General features: G+C 37.3%; 1 protein-coding gene across 7 annotated transcripts in view; it reads right to left on the bottom strand.

The window, feature by feature from the left end:
- Positions 1 to 14,035, bottom strand: part of LOC109687273 (cytidine monophosphate-N-acetylneuraminic acid hydroxylase) — a 300,528-nt gene that overhangs the window by 168,642 nt on the left and 117,851 nt on the right. The window lies entirely within an intron of this gene.

The raw sequence follows: 14,035 nt of genomic DNA, 5'->3' as shown, positions 1-14,035 counted from the left end.
AAAGGAGCAAATTCACAGGACCAAGAGCTTACAATTACTTTGACTTATTGAGATAGGGTCTCATTATGGAGCCTAGGCTGGCCTCAAACTCAATCTTCCTGCCTCAACTTCCCATGTGCTGGGATACAGGTATGTGCCACCACCTCTGACTTAAACTCATTTTGAATAAAAATTGGGATCTTTGTGTTGCCAATTAGCTGGCTGGAGTATTTTTGTCCTACCCAGTTAAAAATTGTGAGTAGGTGAGCAGCTCTTCTGGTCTAGGCAGTCCCAGATCCTAGGACTGGACTGGCAGACTCAGAGACCTACAACTCCAAGCCCTGAGAGCTAGGACCTATTGCTACAGGTTTTGGAAACCAGAGACTTGCGGCTCTAGGTACTCAAATTGAAGGCTTATCGTTTCTGGATTGAACTACCAGCAGTCCCGGCACTTGGCAGTTGTTGTAATCCTCTGCTTCTAAGAGCAGTGAGTGGCAGCATCAGGCAGAGTCTGATAGTGTTACAGCCTGGGGTGTTGGGACCCTGAGCAACTATAGGCTTTCAGGCCTTAGTGTCAAGACCTCTGGCTGTTAAGACTTAGGAGCTCCCTGGAACTCTTCCAGCAATCAAGGCTCACAGTTTCTCATCTTTAGCTCCTCACAGTCTTTGTCATCTCTTTTGCCTACATTCTCCATTCCTGGTTGCTCTCTGGAACTTTTCAGACACCCTCTTGCTGCTAGTACTGCTTCTACCATTTCTTCTTCAAGTTACCAGCTCAGCAAACTCTACTAATGATAAAGATCAAAAGTAGGCCAGAAAAAACTACCAAGGGGCCAGCACAGTAGGATGTCTTCTGACTGACTCAAAAGTGAACCAAATAGCCTGCTTAGATAAACAAAATGGAAGTGTGACAAGGGTGGTTGCACCAATCATGGCAAGGGGTCCTTTATACAAATGAAGGCTTGTGTTTGCACCAAACACAGGCCTGCTGGGCCACCAGAGGAAGTATGCCCCCTCTGGCCTAGGTGAAATGGCTGCTAGAATGCATCAAGACTTGTGATGGTAAAAAGTCCAGCCCAAGCTGTTTGAAATAGTCATGGCAGGCAGTGCCTTTTGGAGCCAGTGGTGTGCTTGGCAGAAAGCAGCTGTGGTTGCCCTGAAGCTTCCTGAAGGCATGTTCAAAAACAACATGGCTGTCCTGAGGGCAGCTTCACTGGCTGCCAAAGAGGGGTTGCTTGGCTGATAGTCCTCTGTTCAAGATACTCAGGTACCAGTGAAGGGTCTAATGACTATCAGTTGTGGTGTCAAACTGTACCACCCCCAGCATCTTGGCTCATTTAAATGAAAAATAAACATTAAAATACATATAAACATTAAAATAAACAATAAAAGCATATAAAAGTAAACAATATAATGGAGGTCTATCATTAACATTAACACAGTGCTTTAACAAAATTAAACAGTGCTCTATGCTTAGCTAAATACCCCTGAGGAGAGTTGGATCATTTTGTCTGTTTCATTATGTTTAAGCCTGAAGGGCATCCACTTTCTCTTCTTTATTTCATTCTATCAGATACTCTTAGAAGTAAAAGGGACATGTACAGTAAAGGTCATATTCCCCTATTTGCAATGAGAAAGTTGAATAAATTACTTAAATATTTCAATATGCTTTACATTCATGTATTTTACTTAAACTTCCAAACAACCTATGAATGGGGTATTATCCCCATTTTATAGATGAGGAAACCGAGATTGAAAGAGATTAAGATACTTATCCAAAGCCAGGATTAGAAAATACTTATATCCGGAGGACCTGGTATAAGATTGGGCTTTATCATTTGTTGCCCTGTGGATGTTTTCTGAACTTTCTGTAAAATTCTCCCAATGCTACCTCAGCATGTTTTTGTAAGGAACAAATGAGGACAAGTATATCAAAACACTATCTAAAAGTAGCACATTATCAGTTAACAACAGGGTAAGGCCCAGAAGCCATTCTCTTTCTCTCTTTTTCTTTCTCTCTCTCTGGGAATGGGGAGGGTTACTGGGGATTGAACCCGTGGCCTCCCATGTGCTAGGCAAGCACTCTACCATTGAGCTACATTCCAAGTCCTATTCTGACTTTTTTTTTGAGGCAGTGTTTTACTTGTAGCCTAGGCTGGCCCAAACTCTCAAATCCTTCTGCCTCAGTCTCCTGCTAAGACTACAGGTGTGTACTACCATTTCTGTTCCTGCTATCCCAACTCTTAATGTTATCTTTCTGACTAATTCTCAATCAGGTTTTCTTTACTTTCAAAGGATTTTATTTTCTATTTTTTCCCATTTTGCCTAGACTGACAAATATTTGTTGGGTATGCCTTACAAGGCAAGGTATGTGCAAATTTGGCTGGTGCTATGTGAACATTTCACATGATGAAAAAAAATGCAGAAACAAACTGAAATCCTGACTTCAAATTATTCTTTTACTTCTCTGCATCTCTGAATTCCCACCTATAAAATCAGTGATAATAATACAACCACAAGAAAAATCATATAAAAAGTTTAGCACAGCACTAGTAAAAATGAATAAATACAAGCTATATGTAATAGCATGGATAACTCCTATGAAAACAATGACAAGGAAGCTAAAGCTAAAAAACACTGGAAGACTAAAAGGTATTCAATTTCTGACAAAGCAACATTACAGGACCTTGTGGAATGCTCAATGTGATCACTAAAGACCCCTAAGGACCGCAGATTAAGAGTAAAGTTAAGATAGCAAGGAATAAAGGTTACTCTACATAAACCGAAGATTAAAGCAAGCTTTTGAAAGAATCAAGTTCATCAATAAGCCTGCTGAAACAAAATCAAGTACAATTGCTTTTAAAGGGCAATAGTGAAGAGCAGACACTAACATAGCCCTCAGAAGGCACATGTATAGTCAAAGATTCTCATGCAAAAGCAAGAAAACATGATCAAAAACAAAACCAGAAAAGCAAATAATTAAAAGAGGTAGGGGTGTGTAAGTGTACGTGTATGTATGTGTGTGTGTGTGGTGTGTTGAGACAAACAAAAGCAAAAAACAAATAAATAAACAAATATTAAATATAATATTTAGGATGAAGACATCCTAGGAGGAAGAAATAGTGGAATGAGACAAAAGGGAACAGAAACAGAAAAAACAAAAACAAAACAAAAAAAACCCATGTGGCCAACACTTAGAAAATCCACAAGCTGGGTCTCTCAGAGCTGACTCCTGGTACTCATCCTATAGTGTTCATTATTTAAGCAAAAATGTTCATTTATTAAATCATGATGTGAAGTACAACAGTCAAAGACCTAGAATGTTTAACCCATTTAGAGTGGGAGGAATAAGGGCTGGGGATGTGTAACATAGTGGTAGAGTGCTTGCTTAGCATGCAAGAGAATCTGGGTCCAATCCCCAATAACACACACACACACACACACACACACACACACACACACACACACACAGAGTAGGGGCAGGGTATAAAAAGAATATAACAACACTCAAATGTTATTTCATATTCCCTTTGCAATAGTAAAGCAGTATTAATGTTTACTTTATGTGTGGAGAAATAAAATGGGACAAGCATGGTAACATGAAAAGAGCACTTAAAATTAGAATGTTTACGCTCTTAATTGTTAACGCTCTTAATTCTCCAATCAAAGACAGACTTGTGGGCTGGGTTAAAAAAATAAAGACACAACCATTTGTTGCCTACAAAAAAAGCATCTCACTGGCAAAGATAAACATAGGCTTATAGTGAAAGGATGGGAAAAATATTTTCCAAGTAAATGGAGCCCAAAAGCATGCAGGAGTAGCCAGACTCATATCTGACAAAACAGACTTCAAACCAAAATTAGAAGAGACAAAGAAAGTCACTTCATATTGATAAAGGGAACAATCCATCAAAGGAATGTCACAATTATAAACATATACACAATGAACATCAGGGCACCCAATTTGATAACACAAACACTGCTGTAAATAAAAGCACAGATAGATCCCAACAAAATAATAGTGGGTGCCTTAAATACTACACTTTCAACAATAGATAGATCAAAACATCAACATAGGCAAAAACATCAAAAAGGAAACTTCAGAATTAAATGGCACCATAGACCAAATAGACATAACAGATATCTATGGAATATTACACTCAACAAATCCAGAATGCACATTCTTCTTAACAGCCCATTGAACATTCTCTAAAATAGATCATATTTTAGGATCTAAAGCAAGTCTTAACAAATATAGAAAAACTGAAATGATTTCCTGCATTTTATCAGACCACAAAGGAATAAAAATAGAAATCAATTACAAGAGAAACTACAGAAAGTGTTCAAACATATGAAGACTGAACAGCTCATTAAATGTTTTCTATTTTTTAAATTTTTATTGGCATATAATAGTTGTACAGGGGGATATATTGTGTTATTTACATATGTGGTTACAATATATCTTATTTAGATTTACCACTCCATCATTCTCCCTCATCCCACTATCCCCTTCTTAGGGCAATTTCAACAGGTTTCTTTCTTCTACTTTCATATATGTATGCAAAATACATCTACCACATTTACCCTCATTCATCCTTTCCTATGTCCACCCTCCTCCAACTGGTATTCACCCCCCAAAATGAGAGGGGAAATCAAGAAGTTCCTAGAATCAAACAAAAATGAAAACACAACTTACCAGAACCTTCAGGACACAGCAAAGGTAATGCTAAGAGGAAAGTTTATAGGTATAAGTGCCTTCGTTAGAGAATCAGAAAGATCCCAAAATGAAAAAACTAATGGTGCACCTCTAGCTTTTAGAAAAACAAGAACAGGCTTAACCCAAAAGAAGTAGATGGAAAGAAATAACAAAGATCAGGGCAGAAATAATGAAATGGAGGGTTTTAAGATGGCAGACAGCTGAGACTCTGAGATCCACAATTTCAGAAAAATAATTCAGATTCATGGTAGCAAGGATTGTATAACCCTGATTTTTTTTTTTTTTTTGCCAACTAAGTTACTGCCAATACATAGGGTACACATAATGTTCAATGATCAACCCTTAAAATAGCTTTTTATAACACATAATAGCTGGGGAAGTCCTAGCATAGGCTGGGACCAGCACAGCTGTCAGTTCACCCACTGGAAAGCCATTTTTGCCTTTTTAAAAAAAATAATTCATCAATTTCTTTATTCTTTCTTGCTGGCTTCCTTTCTCCCAAATTGGAAAAACAAAGATGCAATGCAGAGAACTGCATAACGAGTTGAGCATCCTGGGCCCACCATTATACTTGGATGCAGAACCTTGGACTCCTGCCTACCTGCACCTTGCTGGGGCTGACTCAATTCCACCTCAGTGAATGTGCCACCACACCAGGTGAGCATGACACATCACCTGCTCTCAAAGGAACCACATATTCCAGTGAAGCTGTTGAACTGACTGTACTCCCCTGGATGAAACTGGTGGCCAAATAAATGGAAGGAATAACTCAGCTCTGCCTGAGGGTGGGACAGAATGCTGAACTGACATAGTCTGTGTAGGGGCTGAGCAACTCAGCTGCAGTCTGGTGAATATAACACCACAGTTGACCACCTTGGAGAAACTGATGTGACCTGAAAAGGGATTGACCAAAAGTTCAATTCTAGCTCACAGGCTAACTCTGTGGGCAGAAGGGACTGGTGACTACTCAACAAGTTCCTGGTGAGACAACTTTGGAGAACCTGCCTGCACCAGATTGCCCATCCCACCATGGAATGCCTGGGGTCAAACACCTTGAGCTGATTCCCCCAAAAGCTGTCTGACAGGGAGGGGAAACATCCATTGCCACACAACCCAGCATACCAACCTTAAGAAGGGACAGAGACACTGAGAAAGTATTTTTATTTTTATTATTTTATTATCTTTATTTTTACTTTCCTCATTTTTTTCAATCTATTGTTACCTATCTCCCTCTTCCACACTGTCTAAATATCAATTTGCTTAGCCCTGTCTTGTCCCACTTTCCTTTCTCTCTCCCATTTTTCTTTTCTTTTCTTCTCCTTTCTTTCCACCCCTCCCCTTCCCTTTCCCCCACTTCCCCTACCTCCTCCACACTTACAATTCATGAGTTTATTATACCAACTTTACACATTACCCCATCCTTCCTATCCATCTGCAAATGCTAACAATGGCACCTCCCCTCCAATGACTGAACTACACCTTTACAAACATTAGGGCCTCACTACCCTATAGCCCCCACATGTCACATCTTTTCTCCCCCTCACCCCAACTCCTTCTCCCTGCCCTCTCATCTAGTGCCACTTTTTAATTACCCAAGTATCCATCTCTATCCAAACAACTGCTATCTGTCCAATATCTGCTGTTGCTAGATAATATTGCTAAGGGGTTTCTTATATATTACATAAATAACTGGTTTTGCATTGAATTTGTGAATTTGTTATTGCTAAGTTATACCTCCAGGTCAGGGAACAGAAATATTACAACAACCCAGCTAACAATTAAGCTAGTCAGAGCATAGAAATTAAAGGGAAAGAAAACAGGTGATTAAAATCTCCAATTAACTAATTAACAGCACACAAACAAAGCACAAAATAGAAACATGGGCAGGAAAAAGAATGCAGGGGGAAAATGACTCTTCAAAAAGCTAACAACAATAGAGGATTTGATGGAAAGTGAAGGAGATGAATCCTCAGATGCTGACCTCAGAAGAATGATGATAAGAATGTTCAATGTGCTTAAAGAGGAGCTTAAAGAAAACATGCAAAAACAACTCAATGAAAATCAAGAGAACACAGATTAAAAAAAACAAAAATCTCAAGAAGACACAGAAACAACTAAGTGGACTCAAAGAGGGTTTCAACAAACTCCAAAGTGAAACTAAGGGGATATAAGAGGTATGTGAACTAAAGAAGACAACACAAGATATGAAAGAGGTATATAACAAAGATATGGAAAGTCTCAGAAAAAAAATCAAATAGAAATCCTAGAAATAAAAAGTTCCTTAAATCAAATAAAAAAACATGGTCAAAAGCCATTCCAGCAGACTGGAACAAGTGGAAGACAGAACTCCAGGGCTCAAAGACAAAATAAATATAAAAGAAAAAAAAAAAAAACAGAAGAATCCTTAACAGGACTCAAAATCTGTGGAAGGAATACACAAGAACTCTGTGACTCTATCAAAAGACCAAACCTGCAAATAATGGGCATCAAAGGAGAAGAGGTGCAAGCCAAAGTTATACATAGTATATTCAATAAAATAATAGCAGAAAATTTCCCAAATCTCAAGAAAGAGATGCCCAGACAGGTACAGGAAGTAACACCAAACAGACATGACCAAAATAGAACTACTCCATGGCATATTATAGTTAAAACAATTACCACAGAGAACAAAGAAAGAATATTGAAGACTGTAAGAGAGAAAAATCAAATAATATATAAAGGTAAGCCTATCAAAATAACACCAGATTTCTCAACAGAAACCTTAAAAGCAAGAAAGGCATGGAGTGAGGTATTTCAAGCACTGAAAGAAAATAACTTCAACCTTAGGATTACTCTACCCAGCAAAATTCTCTTTCAAAATTGAAGGAAGAATAAAAATCTTCCATGATAAACAGAAAACTAAAGCAATACATGAGCACTAAACCAACATTATAGAAGATTCTGAAAGGAATCCTACATACAGAAGATGAAAACAAACATAGCTATGAGAGTGTGGGAATTATTAAACCTCAAGAGAAGACCAGACAGATAACCAGAGAGCAGCATAGAATTAGTTGCACACACACAAACCTTTATACAACAAAAACAACTAAATGGCAGGAATTATTACATACCTTGCAATATTAACACTAAATGTTAATGGCCTCAACCCCCCCCACTAAAGACACTGATTGGCAAATTGGACTAAAAAGGAAGACCTGACAATCTGTTGTTTACAAGAAATCCACTTTATAGACAGAAACAAACATTGCCTTAGGGTGAAAGTGTGGAAGAAGCTTTACCAAGCTAAAGGCTCCCTAAAATATACAGGAGTAGCAGTTATATCAGATAAAGTAGAATTTAAACCTAGGGTAGCCAGAAAAGAAAAAAAAAAGGTTACTTTATACTAATAAAAGGAGCAATACATCAAGAGGAAATAACAATCATTAACTTATATGTGCCTAATGTCAGTGCACACAACTTCATTAAACATACACTATTGGACTTAAAAATACAGATAGACAACAACTCAGTGGAGATGTTAGTAATCCTCTATCACCAATAGATAGGTCATCCAGCAAAAAAAACCAACACAGAAACTCTAGAATTGAATGACACCATAGATCTAATGACCTGATAGATGTCTACAGAGTATTCCATCCTGCAACAGCATAATATACATTCTCCTCAGCAGCCCACGGAACTTTCTCCAAAGTAGACTATACTTTAGGTCACAAAGCAAGTCTTAACAAATGTGAGAAAACTGAAATAACCCCTTGCAAATTGTCTCACCACAGCACAATAAAACCCGAATTCAACAACAAAAGAAACAGCAGAAAATACTCAAAACAACTAGAGGCTGGCCAACACATTGCTCCATGATGAGTAGATCATTGAAGAAATAAGGGAGGAAATAAAAAATTCCTGGGACATAATGAGAATGAATGCACAACCTATCAGAACCTATGGAACACAGTGAAGGCAGTCTTAAGGGGAAAGTTCATAGCCATAAATGAATATATTAAAAACACAGAAAGATCTCAAATAAATGACCTAATGCTACATCTCAAACTCCTAGAAAAAGAACAAGCTAAACCCAAAACTAGCAGAAAGAGAGAAATAATAAAAATAAGGGTTGAAATCAATAAAATAGACACTAAAAAACCATACAAGGAATCAATGAAACAAAAAAGCTGGTTCTTTGAAAACATAAACAAGATTGACAAAACCATGGCAAATCTGACTTAAATTAGGAGGGAAAGGACCCAAATTAATAAAATTAGAAATGAAAAAGGGGAGATAACAACCACAAAGGAAATTGAGGGGAATCATCAGGGACTCCTTTGAAAACCTATATTCTAATAAATTGGAAAATCTTGAAGAAATGGACAAATTTCTAGATATATTTGACCATCCAAAACTGAACCAAAAGGATATTAATCACATAAACACATCTATAGCACACAATAAAATTGAAGCAGCAATAAAGAGTCTCCCAAAAAAAGAAAAGTCCAGGACCTGCTGAATTCTACCAGATCTTTAAAGAAGAACAAACACCAACACTCCTCAAACTTTTCCATGAAATAGAGAGGAAAAGAACACTGCCAAACTCATTCTATGAAGCCAGTATTATACTCATCCCAAAACTGGACAAGGACACAACAAAAAAAGAGAATTATAGGCCAATCTCTTTAATGAATATAGATGCAAAAATCCTCAATAAAATTACTGGCAAACAGAATTCAGTAGCATATCAAAAAGATCATATAGCCAGGCCCTAGTGGATCACACCTGTAATCCTAGTTACTCAGGAGACAGAGATCAGGAGGATTGTGGTTCTAAGCTAGCCCAGGTAAGTAGATCCATGCTACCCTATTTCCAAAAAAATCCTTCACGAAAAAAGGGCTGGTAAAGTGGGTTGACATGTAGGCCCTGAGTTCAAACTCCAGCACTGACAAAAAAAAATCATACACCATGATCAAGTAGGTTTCATTCCAGGGATGAAGGGGTGATTCAACACACACATATCATTAAATGTTATACAGCATATTAACAGAAGCAAAGACAAAAACCACGTGATCATCTGAATAATAGATGCAGAAAAAACCTTCAATAAAACTCAACATCCTTTCATGATAAAATCTCTGTTGAAACTAGGAATAGAAGGAATGTATAATAAATGCTATATATAACAAGCCTATAGCCAACATCATACTAAATGGGGAAAACTGAAAATATTTCCTCTAGAGTCAGGAATGGGACAAGGGTGTCCACTCTCTTCACTCTTATACATAGTCTTGGAATTCCTAGCCAGAGCAATAAGACATGAAGAACTAAAAGGTATAGAAACTGGAAAGGAAGTACCCAAACTATTCCTATTTGCAGATGATATGAGCTTATAAATAAAAGATCTGAAAATCTCCACCAGAGAACTTCTAGACTCCATAAATAGCTTCAGCAAAGTTGCAGGATACAAAATCAATCTACAAAAATCAGTAGCTTTTCAATACACTAACAACAGATTGAGAAAGAATATAGAAAAATAACTTCATTTACAATAGCCTCAAAAAAATAAAATACCTAGAAATAAACTTAACAAAGGCTGTGAAAGATCTCCATAAGGAAAACTATAAAATACTGAAGAAAGAAATTGAAGAAGACTACAGAAGATGTAAAGCTCTCCCATGCTCATGGATTGATAGAATCAACATAGTGAAAATACTATACTACCAAACGTAATCTACATGTTCAATACAGTTTCCATCAAAATCCCAATGACATTCATCACAGACCTTGAAAAAAATCAACCCTAAAGTTCATTTAGAAGCACAAAAGACAGTGAATAGCCAAGGCAACACTGAGAAAAAGGAGCAATGCTGGAGCTATCACAATGCCTGACTTCAAACTATACTACAGAGCAATAACAATAAAAACAGCATGATACTGGCACAAAACCAGACACGAAAACTAGTGAAACAGAAAAGAATACCCAGATACGAATCCATACAGCCTCATCCACCTGATTTTTGACAATGGTGCAAAAACATACAATGGAGAAAAGACAGCTTCTTCAACAAATGTTGCTGAGAAAACTGGATACCTTCCTGCAGAAAACTGAAACTAGATTCATGTCTGTCACCCTGTATAAGTATCAACTCAAAGTGGATTAAGGACCTTAAAATAAGACCTGAAACTTTGAAACTAGTTCAGGAAAGAGCAGGGAGTATACTGGAATTAATAGGCATAGGCAATGACTTTCTCAATAGAAATCAAATGGCTCAGCAATTAAGAGAAAGGATTGACAAATGGGACTACATGAAATTAAAAAGCTTCTGCACAATAAAAGAAATGATCTCTAAAATGAAGAGGCTGCCAACAGAATGGGAGAAAATCTTTGCCAGCTATACATCTGACAAGGGATAGATAACCAGAATATACAAGGAGCTCAAAAAACTAAACTCCCAAAAATTCAATGACCTAATGAGGAAATGGGCAAAAGAACTGAACGGCCTTTTTCAAAAGAAGTCCAAATGGCTTTAAAAAAAAATACATGCAGAAATGCTTAACATCCATGGCCATAAAGGAAATACAAATCAAAACCATGTTGGTTCTACCTCACTCATGTTAGAATGGTTACCATCAAGAACACAAACAACAACAGATGTTGGTGAGGATGTGTGGAAAAAGGAACCCTCATACACTGCTGGTGGGAATGTAAACATGGAAAACAGTATGGAAGATCATCAAAAAACTGAAAAATAGAATGATCCAGCAATTCCACTCTTAGGGATATACTCAAAGGAATGTAAGTCAGGATACAACAAAGGCACCTGCACACCCATATTTATTGCAGCACTATTCACAATAGCTAAGCTATGGAAACAGCCAAGATGCTCCACTACTGATGAATGGATTAAGAAAATGTGGTATTTATATATAATGGAATTTTATATAGCCACAAAGAAGAATGAAATTTGGATCTGGATAACATTATCTTAAGTGAAGTTGCCCAGATTCAGAAGACCAAAAGCTGCATGTTTTCTCTCATTGGTGGACTATAGACCTAATACAAATACAACAATATGAAAAACAGGTCATGGTAAGAGGTCACATATGAGAGAGGATGGGTTAAAGATGGAAGTTAAGGTGAACATGGTTAATGTACTTCCTATACAAGAATGAATATCGTATCTTTAAACCAATTGAAACAACCATAAGAAAGGGTCTAAGCTACAAAGAAGAAAAATGGAGGAAACGAGCTAAATCAGGCTATAATACATATGTACATGGAAGTACCACAAGGAAACCCCCATGCAGCTATCTTAAACAAGCAAAATGTCATTTTAAAAAAATTTTCTAAAATTGGAGAACAGGAGGGCAGAACAGGTCTGCCTGAGGGTGGGGTTGGGGGTTGATACCCGTAGGAGAGGGGAGGAGGTGGGGAAAAGTTGTTGGAGGTGCAAATAATGTGTACACATGCATATAAACTAAAAAACAATACCTACTGAAACTATTCCAGGAATGGGGGGTGGGTTATCAGGGGAAAAGGTGGAATGTAAATGACTGGTGGGAATGTAAACAAATGCAACCACTATTGAAATCAGTATGGTGGTTCCCAGAAAACTGGCAATAGAGGCTGGGATGTGACTCAAGTGGTTGTACTAGCAAGTACAAAGACCTGAGTTCAAACTCCAGTACTGTCAAAAAAAAAAAGAGAAAAATTTAAACCCGTTAAAATTGTTTAAAAAATATGGGGGAGAATCAGAAAAGGTAATAGAGTGGGTGAGTCAAATTGCATTATATGCAAGTATGGAAATCTCACAATGAAATTCCTTTATACAATATATGCTAATGAAAATGAGAGTCTAATGAGACAGAATTCTGTGATCTAATAAATTGGGAACTGATATTAGTAACTGAATGCTTATATTTTCTTAAAATTCTTAGGTTGAGACCCTGTCCTCTAATGTGGCTGTATTTGTATTTGGAAACTCTAGGAAAGCAATTAAGTTTACATGAGGTCATAAAGGTATGGACCTGATCTGGTAGGATTGGTGTCATTATAAACAGAATGCTGTATTACACCTTCCGCACCCTTATACCTCTCTCTCTTTCTATACCAACCCACCAAGGAAAAGTCAGGAAGATATAGTGAGTAGGCAGGTGATATAAGCAGAAAGAGAACTTCCAGCAGAAATCTAATTGGCACCTGTTCTTGTACTTGTAGCTTCCAAATCCGTTAACAAAGTCATTGCCACCATAGTATTTTGTTATTATGGCAGCCTGAGGCGATTAATACAGTTGTATATATCTCAAGGTTTTTTTTTTTTTCAGCTGTGAAACTAAGATTCTTTCTGAAATCTATATAGTAAAAATGATAGAGGTAGACTTACACACAGTGGTGAGACTTAACTTACACACTAAGTTAAAGTAATGAAATGCAAAATATGGAGGCAGCACAGTTTACAAAATGAACAGGTGAAAAACAGTATCATTGCTTTATTTGGGGGTAGCCTGCATATTCACTCAGGACACCTTAGGAACTTTTACAAACATAAATTCTCCTGAGAGGCAGGTGCAGTAGTCAGGCCGTGTAGCCCTGGCTACTTGAGAAGTTGAAGCAGATCACTTGAGCTCAGGAATTTAAGATGAGACTAGATAACATAGCAAGGCCACTGTCTCAATCTTCTGATATCTCTATTTGTTCATTCTAGATATATTGAGTGCCTACAATGTGTCAGGCATTGTTATAAAGGTAGCATGACAGGAAGGCACTAATGTGTGTCAAACAAAGGTCTCATTGCAGACGTTTAATTTATGCATGTCAGTACTGCACAGGCAACTCTGCCTGTCACCAGCAGGTGGCAGTAGTGGTCATTTCTTAAGTAGGATTTTGGATTCAGGAACAAATAAATACTAGTATCACACTTCTTTTACCAGACCTGGAATCAAAACTATTGTGTCGTGTTCATGTGTGACCTATGAATAGTTATTTTGCCTCTCTGGAGTGAAACTTTCCTATCTGAATAATGGAGACATAAAAGCCACTAATTCAAAGGTCGTCTTGAGAATTAAATGAGTATCTCATTTAAAATGCTCATCACGAAGGGCTCATAAATGTTAACAGTTATTACTTAGCATGGTTGACACTATCCTCATGCCATTTGACAAAATGTCAACTTGCCAAAAGAGGAATAAAATCAGATGTCTGAAAGTAGAATTGCTTCGTAGGGCAATAGCAGTATTAGCAATAAAGGAAAAGAAAATGTAAATAACTAAAAGTATAAGAAAGGGTACAATATGAACCTTAGGCAATCATTGGAAAGAAAGCAAGAAATTGGGTAGATTTTTAAATTACTG

The sequence above is a fragment of the Castor canadensis genome, chromosome 8 (genome assembly GCF_047511655.1).
Source record: "Castor canadensis chromosome 8, mCasCan1.hap1v2, whole genome shotgun sequence".
Taxonomy (NCBI): domain Eukaryota; kingdom Metazoa; phylum Chordata; class Mammalia; order Rodentia; family Castoridae; genus Castor; species Castor canadensis.
The sequence above is the reverse complement of the archived record's forward strand: the minus strand, read 5'-3'. Positions and strand labels throughout refer to the sequence as shown.